At 39.8% G+C, this 13,302-nt stretch overlaps 1 long non-coding RNA gene across 1 annotated transcript; it reads left to right on the forward strand.

The window, feature by feature from the left end:
- Positions 1-5,921: 5,921 nt before the first annotated feature.
- LOC116965687 lies at positions 5,922-7,287 on the forward strand. The gene is made up of 2 exons (XR_004409563.2): positions 5,922-5,961; positions 6,994-7,287. It is a non-coding gene; the product is annotated as an uncharacterized LOC116965687 (long non-coding RNA).
- Positions 7,288-13,302: the final 6,015 nt, after the last annotated feature.

Below are 13,302 nucleotides of genomic sequence, written 5' to 3' on the forward strand. Positions count from 1 at the left end.
AAAATAGGTATGACAAAGACTCCCTGGCTATACCTGAAGACAGTGATCCCTAAGGAAATGGAGAATTAAAGTTTCTCTTTTCATATTAAAAGGGAAAAATATAAGCTTGTTCTGTGCTCAACTGGAAGACCAGCCATGATATGATGATGCTTGAAAACACCAGAAGGAAGCATGAAACATCAGGCAATTCTTGCGTTTGCAAGTATTGGGCTGAATTATAGGGCTAAGACTATCATCAAGGTAGCGCTGAATTGGATAAATAGAAAATTTAAGAAAGGCTTTGGAAAGACACTACCTCAATGATTTGAGGTCCATAAAGATGTCCATTACAGAAAAAAGGAATGGTGTGATATTTAATGTGTTATGAAAAAACCTCTGGAAGCCTGTGTACTGTTTCTATGTAATTCACAGAAGGGAGCAAGCTCAGAAATTCTTTAACCATCTGCATACGGGAAATTTCTAAAAGGTTGTACATGTGTGCTGAAAAATTATTATAGGTCCACACACTGAAAAATGTTGAGCCATGGATTACTAGATTCTACAATGCTTACCCATGTAAAAGGAAGGAATAGTCCTTTCTTTTGCAGAAATGTCTTGTGGAGTGACAGAAAGAAAAATTCAGTTGTCATAGCGATCCATTCCACCTACTTTTTCAATCTGTTAGCCGTCATTTACTTTGTCAAAGTAGGATCAATAACTATTGTTATACCAAGTCTTCAACCATTTGTGGAATGTAGATAATTTTCATATGTCTCCAGAAATCAGATAACATTACAATTCTTTAATTTACGCGACTCATTAGAAATATCTTCAAGATTTTCCTGTCTTTACACACCATCTCCACATACTCTTATGAAGAATGGACTTTGGATATGTACACTGTCTTCCAGCATTGTTCCTATAGATGCTATTGTAAGTATTTTCTTCTACTCTTTTAGTATGTCCCTCTTTTGTCATCCAAATATAATGCTAGTCCTTTTTACCATTATTCTACATTAATTCTTTTAAGTATTGCTGCTTTCCAGGATAACCTCATAAACATTGTCCTATATTCTTTGCTTCTGTGCTCTAGCAGTACTAAGACGTTCCTTCTTTGGTCATGAGCAGCTTAAGCAATCCAGGCAGCTTTGTACGAATGATCTACCTCTACTTATTTAAGCACCACTTTCATCTTTGTGACATTGACAACCAATATCAGAAAAGGTTTATATTTTTTTCCTGATAAAAGCACAGAAGAACACAGGGACAAGCAGTCATCATAGTGGGAAGACTTGAGACAGACTGCTATTCTGTGATCATCTCCCGTGGACAAGGGCAGCTGGACAGCCAGGCATGGTTTGTTCCATTTCATGTGGACCCACACTGGTATTATGTGACATGATACCAAACTCTGTTCCTCACTTTGTAAAGATATTGTTTTCCTTCCCTTTCAGAAAGCAAGAAGCCTATTAAGCCCTACCTAATATTAGCTGGCTTGAGACAGAACATAAAATTGAACCGTAATGTAAGGCCAAGAAAAGCAGTATCTTTAAGGTCACATTACTGTGTATTATCTGTCTATATTGCAGCCTTATAACCTACCTGTCCAAATATTATGAAAAAAAATCTTTCTTATTGTACTTTTATGAAGTTGGGAATCTTTCATTAAGAAGGCTCATCTTAAGGCCATAACCCTTTGTTATATTACTTCCGCAGGTACCCTGCTACTGTGTCTAAAGGGAGGAATAATGTAGACATTGCTATAGTTATTGTAGTTACAATGTTATCCAATCCAAACACAACTGGAGTATTAAAATGTATGCTACTTGTGTGAAGGACAGTCTGTACCTTAGGATTTTTTTAAGAACTGGTAATAGTCAGGCTGTTTAAAAAAAAGATTAAAATTAAATGTGTATTTTTCTCTATTGTGCTGCATCTGTTTTCTGTCAGAATGAATCCTGCTGATCTTGGTTTCAAGGTTTCCATTCTGTGTGCTTTTAAACCAAGGTCAAGCAGTAGGCAGCAGAGAGACCTTGAAGGTGTCATTGGCTAGAAATACATAAGCTTTATAGCTACACCACTAATTATTTATCATTCATAGAAAGAAATACAGATGGGCAAAATGATATAGATACTGATACTTCTGTAGCTGTATGCACACCAGAATGACAAAAGACAGATGCTTATAATTATTTGGCAGTGCATGTAAGTATACATGTATGTTTATGAGTGAGTACAAATGTCTATATGGTGATATGTGTTCCTACCTCTTTTTCTATGTCCATCCTGAAATTGTTTTCAGTATGTGCTATATTGCTCACACATACAGTCTAAGAAGCCTGAGAAATCTATGAAGGGAAAAATCATTTAACAAAGCTGTCTGTCTAGTACGATTATATACTACTATGTGTTTTTTCAAGGCTAACCTTGAAGTGGTTTCTTTTCATTAAAAATAAAGCCCTTGGAATGAGGCCTTACACCTGAGAAGGCAGACTTTTTTTTGAGTGAAAAAGAGAAAATATTATTTTAGTAAATTGAGGCCTTCCCTGTATTCCGTGTTGTGTTTTTCCTTAATTTTGTGATTGCCTTGAAGAAGGTACAGCATTCTTATACACATTAACAGTAACTTATGGCTTTTCATACATTATCTGTTTAATTTGAATTTAAAGCAGACTTTATAGGAATGGTTAATGTATGTTCAGAACAGATACCCTATTTGTCTAAGGCATCTGTGACTTCTGAAAAGCAGTGGGCACAGAACTTTACATTTGTCAGACAGAAAGCATGCAGAATGACACATGGGACTCTCTGGAGAAAAATTTTCACATAAAGACAAACCTTCTGGCTCCAAATAACTCATCCTCTGTGTCTCCAACTCAGCATAGGAGCAGTTATTTCTCGTCACTGCAGCTGCACTTCTGGACAGGTGGTCTCTATTAGCATAGTATACCCCACCGTCTGGACTCCTGAGTTTTCCAACCCAGGTGCTTGCTCAGGTATACCACACTTCAGCCCCTGGCCGTGGGTCCAGATCTCCCTGCAACGCTGCACACTGAGGTCTCACCATGACACACAGACCAAACAGGACCAGGGTGGGCATCCAGAGCTGGGAACTGGGAAATGCACTTTAGCCCCATGGGTCAGATGTTCCCTCGAGCACACGGTGCTGGCACTTTTAAGCTATGTCTACATTAGCAAGTAAAGCAAACCATTGGGAGCAGATCTGCTGACTGAAGCTGTAGACACCAAGCACCTCGCATACGTACCCCAAGCAGTTCAGAGGGGGTTATGACAGACTAGCTTGACTCTGGCTTTGTGGATTAATTGCTCATTAGCAGCTGAAGTGCCTTATGTAGACACCTGGACAGTATCTGCCAGTTCACTTTCATCAAGGAATCTAGTTTGAGTTCTCCAAGACAATTCTCTGGTGTGAGGTACAATAAACAGAGACAAAAATGCAATCCTGGTTCAAACTAAAATACTGAAGTAGAAACATGGTCATTTCATGAGTGTGGCATGCTGATATACTGGATCTGTATGGCTTTCTGCATTTGCTGTAGTCAAAGTATGGAAAAGTATTCAGGCTTCACAGATATAGATACTTTTCATAAGAAAACCCCTCAGCATTTGAAAGAGAACATGAGTTTGATTCAGACAGTATATGGCTTTTTTATTCAAACTGACACAAAACATTGAATTTATGTCTACTAAGTAAAAGAGTTGGAGGAAAAATTCCTTTAGTACACTTCTTTTCCTTCTTTAATGTATGACTGAAAAGTTTTCAGTCCATCTATTAAAATAATCACTGAGCTTGGCAAATTCATATTTCATGGATTTGCCAGGGAACCATGACATTCCCTGATTAGGAAATAAAAATTCAGAAATACCCTTTCTTAAATAAAACAAACAAAAAAAAGATACCCAGTTTAGGCCACATTACAGCACAGTGCTTTTCATTCCTTTATTGCCTTGTCTCCTTTAAATAACTTTATGAGACAAAAGTCACCTTTCAGTGTTTTCCCTTCTGTAGGAGAAACACCTGCATCTGCATTTGCCCACCATTAGTGCTGTGTCATGCTTTAGTACCTTTCTCAGTTTCTCCAGGTTCTTCTCAGATGACCCTGACATGACATTTCCTCTCCACCCCTCCAACCCCCTCACCCTTTGTTTTCATGGTTACTTCCCATTTTTTTCTGCTTTACCTGTTTGCTTTCCTCCTGCTTTTCCAGAGCGGTGAGACCATGGAGTAGCGTTCCCATCGTTGATAAGGATAAAACCCCCTCATTACTGTTAAGATTGATATATGATGCCTGCCTGAAGGTGACAAAGGACACTTTTTTTGCAGACAGGTATGTTGCCACTTTGCCCTTTTTTTGTCACGAGCCCAAAGCTGTATCCTCTGTCACCTTCATGCATCCACCATTGTGGCAGTGACCCTTCCAGCAGGCAGGCTTGTTAGTTTAAGGGTGCTGGTGGACCTACTGTAGCCACACAGTTCCCAGATTACAGAGAGCATTTTCAGAGCACCTTTATGTCTACCTGTAGAAGGCCATGATGTGTTATCTGCAAAAACATAGGCATTAAAAGGCCCCATTATTTCTATTGCTAGCCTTTGAAGGGGTTTAAAACAGTTCATCACCAATACTATTTGTTCTTTCCTTTCTCTGTTTCATATCAGAGGTAAAAGGCAGAGTTTCCTGTCTTCCTTCAGCCTCTTTCTATTTCTCTAGTTACAAAGCAGTTCTGAAGTGCATCATCTTCTCTACCAGATAACAGGAGGCGGATATGGCAGAACAGCTATAATCAGTCCCAGTCCTGCCCAAATTTGAAGACTGCACATGAAGTGATGCTGTGCTCCCCACATCTTCTGTATCATGGGATTTGGAAAGAAGGAGCAGTTCTTGTCTAGTGTCATGGGAGGAAATTAATATTTCTTTACAGACACTACACAAGATAAAAGACAAGTTTTACCAGTCATACTGTCCTGCACTAGCCATGGCAAAGCAAATAGGACACTAGTTTCTGGTTGGAACTCTAAAAATAAAATACTTTAAATCATGGTAAAGAAATAAAGAATGGGAAAAAATTAGATTTGGGTGACCCTAAAGAAATATTTTTCAGTGTTATTCCTAAAGTAAGGAAGACTGTATTTGAGATGAAACATTTTCTTTCATTTTCAGGGTATTTACCTGGGGTGTATATGGCGGGGGTGGTGAGAGGGAAAGACCCACTTAATCTCAAAACATCATTTGACACGTAAAAGTTGGGAAGTCTTATTTAGCTTCTAGTTCCATGAGGACTGGAACTAATGAAATTTGGTTTCCAAAGGATTAATTCCTTATAGTTGAGTCTCTGATGACTAAGGTGATGAGGCATTAACTCCCCCTGAAATGCTTCCCTCCTTTGGGGTATACATCCTGTTTGTGTATGGAGCCTCAGATACTTTACACAAACTGAATATTTACTTCAACATTTTTTCAAAGTGAGCCTGTAGAGAATTTTCCTTCTCTTTCCCAGCTCCCTAATATGTTGCAGTATAACAACTGATATTTCCACAGCACAGTCAATCTGAAATCTGCAAACAGATAGAGGCTTATGGTGGCTGAAGAAACAGGTAAAAATAGGTTTAAAAAAATTACAATTTGGAGTACTATTTGGGGAGGAGGGGATGTGTGGAAGGCTAAACTACTTCTGAAATCCAGCACACTGTCCTGGTTGGGGCTGGCCTAGAGCTCCCGTTGGTCTGGCAGCGGGAGGAGCTGCAGCACCCTGAGACCCCAGGGGCTCCCCAGGTCCCAGTGCCCTCACCTGTGTGCGGGGGCGGGGGGAGCACAGCTGGAGGGCTGGGCCCGGATTGGCCGATAGTCCATGTCATGTGACATTGTGCTCACCATATAAAGGCAGGAGTGGGCCAGGAGGGGCTGCCATTTCTGGGAGTGTGGCTGTGGGGCCTTTGTGTTTGGGATCACCAGCTGGGAGCAGGTGGGTGTTGGTTGGTCGGTGGGTGGTGAGCAGCTGTATGGTACGTTACCTGTTGATATTGCTGTCAGTGTATTGTTCTGTTACTGTTATTAAACTGTTTTTATCTCCACCTGCGAGTCTCCCTTTGCCCCTCTGATTCCCTCCCCTTCCCAAGTGGGGGGAAGGTGGGTGAGCGGCTGTGTGGTGTTTAGCTGCTGACCAGACTCAGATGATGACACATGCATTGACAAATTATTTTGATTTATCTAAAGATACATTTTAAGAGAGTGATTTATTCATTTAAAAAATTCCACATAGCTCTATCTGAGATTGTTCAGTTTCCTGGGTGGACCTCGTACTTGGGCCTCTACCCAGCACTGCTGTAGCTTCTCTAAGTATGCCAAGTGTTGGGCACCACAGACCTTGTACCCTGTGACCAAACTGCAGCACAGTTTTGCATAAGATTCTTTACAAAGGAAAAATAACTCAAATAGCATATTTTATCAGAAATTAGTTTTGAGCACTCCCCAGGGTGCACGCCTAATTCGGAGTTTTCTCCACAAGCACTCTCCTTTTATGTAGCATCTGTAATGGAAATGAGACTCCTAAATTGCTACTCTTAGGTGGAGAAAATGGGAGGGGAGAATGAACCCACAAGGTCATTTCATTAGTCAAAAGGCAAATGGATGTATATAGTCTTTATAGAACTTTTTTAAAGTGATCAGTGAGCTTGTTAATGTCTTGTACTTCTAACTGGGAGTAGACATGACATCTGTGTTCTGGGAGTTTCTGATTATCAGTTCTACCATTGTTAACACTGCCAGCAAATTGTTACTGGCGTGAGGTCATCATAATCCTGGATATAAATGTCAATACTTCAGATTAATTGGATTTGTTGGGAATAGCACCACCTGGACAATCCTTCAAGTGGGCCTGTCCCCTGACAATCTTTAACTCACAAAAATTTATTTGGTTTTTCTTTGTTAATTTTTTCCCCTGACAATTAGAGTGAATGCATTCCTTTCTTTTATTGTCTTTCATATCATCCCACAGACTAGCAGCATGTCAAGGTTGCTGCGTCCTGCAAAGAGAGCAAGAAGTTAATCTATTTCTTGTCAGGAGAACTGTGGTAGCTGTGAGGGATCCCAGCTTCTATCCCCTTCGTGGGCACCAGTGCTGGCATTCCCGCTGGACTTCCCTCCTTCTTCCCTCCTGCAGACTCCTCTCTTCCTGGGGTCGCTTCCTCCCCCCTGCAGCAAGTACCTCCTTGTTCGCTCTGTTTCTCTACTGATAAATTAAATTATGCTTGTTGATTAAGTGTAAAATTAAATAGTGTGTAGTAAATAATTCCTCTGTTGCTATCTCATTTGTGGTTTTTTTTTTTCCCAGTCGTACTGAAATAAGTAGCAGTTTGGCCACTGAAATTGGTGAGGGCCCCTTACGTCTAGCTTTGTGTTATTATTTCTATTGCAGGAGCTGTAATTTCTGTAACATTTCACTCTATAAAGCAGATTTCTGGATTTTTCCAATACAGGGGAACCAATGAATGACTGAACTATGAACCACAGACCCAGCTAGGCTGGTATCTGACTGCTGCAGGTGTGTGTTGGAAAATTATTTCAGCTGAGTTGAGCCAGGCAAAGGTTCATATATTTTAGTCCATGGTGATTAAATAAATATTTTTCCAGTGACATTTTACATTGCACAGGCAATCTGGTCTATTCAAAGTTCCGAGAAACACTAATCATAAAGGGGCTGTAAGAGTCTTTATTAACAATTTAATTTCTCTAGGGTATTTAATTCAGAGCCCTTTAATACTGTCTTTGACCTTTCCTTTCCTTTCCTGCAAGTTATTTAGTACGGCTCCTAAAACTGATTTTTGGGACACTGCACTTTTAACCTTTTTTTTCTGACCATGAAAGGCAGTTTATTCTCATTCTTTGTTTCCAGAAGCCATCTTTGAGTTCACAGACAAGAGCCTCAAATCTTCAGAAGTAATTCTCTCCAGCTTACTAATGTATATACTTAAGCCCCAGTCTGCCCAGAGAAATATAGTCAGGGTGAACTAAAACACATAAATGAAATTACCTACCATTTGATATTCCCTTGCCTGGTGTTTAAATGAGGCCATGTGAAATTTAAGCTGTAGTAAAATGTCTATTTATATATCAAATAGACAAAAAATTACATTTCCTCCAGATTTATTTCCAATACATTTAATGTTTTTATAAAATCTTGCAAAAATTGTAGTTAAGCAGCAAAAACATATGCATTTTATACCACCCTGTGTTGATCTTAGTGCGAAGTATTGCTTTAGCAAATGAGCCTCTGTTTCCTCTTACATTATCACATACTGTTGTGAGGGGAAAAAAAAGAAAAAAAAAAAGTTAATATTTAAATAGACAGTGAAATGCTAAAAAAGTCTTTCAGTTTTCATATGTTAAATTGTGCTGTCACTATTTTACCCCACCTGTATTTTATCATGAGTTCTGCCCCCTGGTTCACTCTCCAGGCAAGTAAAAAGCTGGACACCCACAAATCCAGGACCAGGTCCCAAGCCAGGAGCCAGGTCAGGAGCTAAATCCAACAGCTTATCAGAGCATCGAGGCATCCCCTCCCACCCCCTGCTCCTCCCTATCCCTCCCCACCTCTAAAGTAAAGTGTGATCCCCTAGTCTTCTTTTGAAGCACAGTACTCCAGGGAGCCACAGCCTGACCTCTAGGGCAATCCCCAGCTTCCAGTTCTATTTTCTTTCTGCTGCACTGCTGTATCACACTCTGCAGGGCCTGGGTCCTTGAGGTCCAATTATTATTTCTTAACCCTTCAAGCAGCAAATCTCTGGAATCATCATAATTTCCAAATGCAGACAAGCATCTTTCTACTTATCTCCTTCCTTTCATACAGTGAAATGTATCCCTTTTATTACAAATAAATGCAAATATTTATTAGCAATGTATGCAGCCATTATTACCGTTCTCCTGATTACAGCTGTCTTGGAGGCAATGGCATGTGAAATATTGCTTATAGCATCCCCAAGTAGAAACAAAACAGCTCTTAAAATGTTCTTTGCAGAGTTTAATACAAAGAGTGAAAATAAATAATGTCAGGTCCTTGCCAGGATCTGCCCATTTTAAACTTTTCAATGGCACAAATCATCATTAATGAAGCACTTAACATTACACTCCTGACAGCACCATATAAAAATTACTGCAGTCATCCAAAGGATAAGAAGAAACATGGCAGATAACTTCTGGAGGGGAAAGATTTACACTCTTTTAATGAAATTTTATGGGTTCAAGTTTACATTAGAATAAAGGAGGGGGGAAATGTTTATCTCTTAAAAGCTTTTGGGGGAGACATTTGGAAGGAAATTGTATTTTTTTTTTTTTTTCCCCCAAATAAATGGAAGAAAGATCATAAAGCAAGGTCTCAGCAGTAGTGAAATCTGGTTTGCATCATCAGCTATTTTGATATAAAATACTGTGCCTGGAGTCATAGGACATAGAGATTTACATTATAATGCAGAGTAGAGTAAATTCTATAATGCAAGTCCCCTTGTTACATAGTTTTAGTCACACTTCGTTCCAAAAATAGCTGACAGTAAGCTCAACAGCTGGTATCTAATGCTTAATTTCTTTCCTGTTTATTTGTAAAAGCAGAATACTGTGCTCTATGTATTAAATTACACTTAGGAAGTAATCTCAAGTTCCTATGCCTGCAAGACATGGATCATAACAAAGATTCCTCTTTGTGATATAGGATATGAGAGTCTGGGTGAGACCCTGTGAGAAACCAGAGGTTTCAGCCATCTCTACCCAGACTTATGGCAGTATTTCTATGGAGTCGGGATGGCGGCTGAGCAATTCCTGGAGATGAAGTGGGATGTGCCTTGTGGCACCAGATACTCAGAGCCATAAAAGAAAAAAAAAAAAAAAAACAAACAAAAAAACACAAATCAAACCCATTCTTTGAAAATGCTTCACACTATTCAGTCCAGTGAATGCAGAAGCAGCTACCGTATCAGAAATGAGAAACGCTACAGAGGGCATTTGGTTGTGTTCTCCCATGGGAACCATTTTGAGGAAAACCAAAGCAATATACCATATAGAGAGAAGAGTTTTGCTCTCCTGAGCTTATAAAGAGAGCATCTATGCTCTAAAATTCAATTTGTCAGCTTATCAAGTGGAACATTTACTCCCCTCATCGAATCCAATAGATTGTGATTAACTCCTACTCAAAATGCGGTGGCATTGTCAAACGTATATTTTCTCAAGCTTGATCTACTTGACTGAAAATTTGGGGTTTTGTCTTGATTTATTAACCAAATTATTTCTAAATTTAGTCCTACTTTATTTTCTGTCCAGGCGCCTGATCTATTTAAACCCTGTTTGTTTTGTTTCACACTTCCTCAAGTTAGCATCATTCGCTAACATATTTAGCTTATCCTTTGCAAAGAACAGATTGTCTTTGGGGAAGGACCATAAGGATCTTAAAAAAATCTTCTCTGCTCTCTGTATTCTATACAGTAGTCCTCTAGAGCATCACAGATTCTCCCAAATGCTTCTGTGATGAAATAACAAGTAGCAGCAAGAAAAACAATAGAAAACTGTAAGGTATTCACATGTTGCTAAGCAAGGATAGTGTTAAAGAAAGCTGGCCTAAACTTAAATTCCTAACGTTCCTAGAACAATATTTTGCTGTTATCTGCACCATAGATTGTTTTAGCTGTCAAATTTTTAATCTTCATGACAATGTGCCAGTCAAGAAAATCAGAATTAGTTTGTGCATGTTTCAAGAAAATGCATCACTGAAATGCCTTGCAGAAGTGAAAGTACATGCTGCTTTCCTCTGACCCATTAATTTTGCTCTCTGTCCAAAATGGGTCAAATGTTCCTACAGTATGAATTTTTCTTTAAAATTAGAATAATTCAGAGGAATTGGTGTGTAAAACACATCCCATCTTAACAACTGTGCAGCCATCTTCCACAAATAAGACTATGGTACTTCTGCCTATTTTGCCATATAATGTTTTCATTTGACCCATTTTCTTCCAGGATTCCTGATGGTTGCTGTGGGAAACCAAGACAATCCTGAGATTCTGTTAAGTTGAAATGTGTCCCTGCGGTTATTAATTTTTTGAAATATCAGGCTATCATTTGTCAGTACAGAAGCTGGAAAAGACAGGGATTACTGGGTATGTGATAAATGCTGAGCATGAAGGACTGTTGGAAAAGTATTAGGTATCATGGGGGGGAGATTTTCTGAGGCAAAAATAGGAGTTAAGTGACTTTGAACATTAGTGAGAAGTTGGTTGATGAGCATCTGTATCCCTTTTGATTAACATAATGACAATGGGAAAGAATGAAAAAATAATCTGGTCACTAGACACCTGTTTTTTAAGTGGTCTTCTGTATCAGCCTCTTTATACTGAGATGAGTCATTCTAAGAGGTGACATCATTTTCTCTTTATATTTTCCACAGATTAAAATCATCCACTTGACTCACCTGGCCAGATAATCAATACAGTCCGGTTAGAGCTGCAAAAGCAGGTTAAACCTAGTAAGTGCAAAATTTTACTATTAGGGCAGTCCCCTCTAATCTCACTGACTTTCTCTTCCCTATGTTGAAGTTAACTTGTATTCCACCTGTTTCTGCATTCAGTGTACACACAGTGCACACAGCTCTCTTCTAATGTATTGCATGGTGCTGATGAAGGGAGTACCAAAACTGGGCAGGCTGACTGCCTCAATATTTCTGTCATGGTGTCACCGTGACTCATGTCAGCCCTTTCCATGTTCAGTGGTAATTATATATGGATACATATTTCAAGAGCAAGATCTGACTGAGCATTGAGTGTTGTCGTCATGTGCTACTGGGGGCAGCCGGTTTAGCCTGGAAGGACTCTGAAAAGACAAATAATACTTTGATATTTTGTCCCTCTCTTTGATGCATGACAGCTTGACTTTACTCAGTGAATCAACTGGATACCCACTGTGTAAAAAGCAAGCTATACAAACCAACTACATGATAACACACTGCCTGGAAGGTATTCAGGGACCAAGCTGCACCTCCATAAACAGCTCCTGATCAGCTACTGTAAATCTGGCAAATGCAAAAAGCCTTTATGAAATGAGGCTTGTCAAGCCCTGAAACGAATATGAGTGTTTCTTTGCCTTGATGCTCTGGATGCCAGAGAAATGTTTCCAGTGAAGCTGAGGCAGCACTTGGGCTCTTGGACTGTTCTCCCCAGGGTTGCAAAGAAGGGTCGTGCTGTGACCTTCATCCAGCAGCCGCCGGCGTCACCGGGAAGGGTGCGACTGTGCGGCTCTCTGAGGTCCCACGCCACAAATCCCCACCACGCTGCCACAGCCAGAGCTGCAAATGAGCCACCACTGCTGCATCCGCACTGGCACACGAGGAGCCAAAAGAGAAGGATGAAGTTTCACCTCTTCCTAGGCTGAACAAATAAAATGCACAGTAAAAGCTCCCAGTTTGGTAGGGTTTTACGTAATGGATGAGACAATATCTTTGTAACTATTACACGGCATTTTGAGCCCTTCTGTGGAAGGCAGTTTCCATCAGAAATGTTATTGCTATTTATTATTTTCCATTTGGTTTGAGGTGCAGTTTATACACAAAGCAAGCTAGCTATCTCATGGGACATAGATAGCCATGGCTTACATTTTGAGCTAAAAAGAGATCATTAACACAGTGACATTTGGGGAATCATTAGCAAAGGTGATAGGCACACTTGAAAGCCTGGGGAAAAGATTTTATACAGCTCATAAAGAACATATGTTACACTAACACAGTGACATTTGGGGAATCATTAGCAAAGGTGATAGGCACCCTTGACAGCCTGGGGAAAAGATTTTACACATCTCATAAAGATCCTACCTTACCTTCCCTCCCAGAGACATGAGTCATGCTCTGTCTGCCAGTACGAGATTTAACTATCGCTACTGTAAACACTGGTTTTGTGAAGACAGATTTTCAGTTTAAATACTTCAAATTAGACATACGTTGGCTAGCAAAACCTAATGAAAACAAAACTAAAAGCAGGGTGAAATAGGGAAACCTGCCTGAGAAGATGTGCACCCCTGTAAGCTGAAAGCAGGACTGGGTGAGACACCAGCACATAATGCAGTGGATGCCACACTGCTTGACACTGCTGCCAGCAAATGCTGCGTGACAGCACCTGCAAAAGCTGCTGGTAAGTGACATCGCATAGAGAAGTGTGGTTTGTTGTGTGTGTGAAAATCAAAGACAAAAAATATGTTTGGTACATTCACTGCTTAAAAGAGAAAAGCAGGAGACTTGGAGAGAAGAATCTGTGTGCTTTTTTACTATTGACTTTTTTAA

The sequence above is a fragment of the Tyto alba genome, unplaced genomic scaffold (genome assembly GCF_018691265.1).
Source record: "Tyto alba isolate M040663 unplaced genomic scaffold, T.alba_DEE_v4.0 Super-Scaffold_14, whole genome shotgun sequence".
Classification (NCBI taxonomy): domain Eukaryota; kingdom Metazoa; phylum Chordata; class Aves; order Strigiformes; family Tytonidae; genus Tyto; species Tyto alba.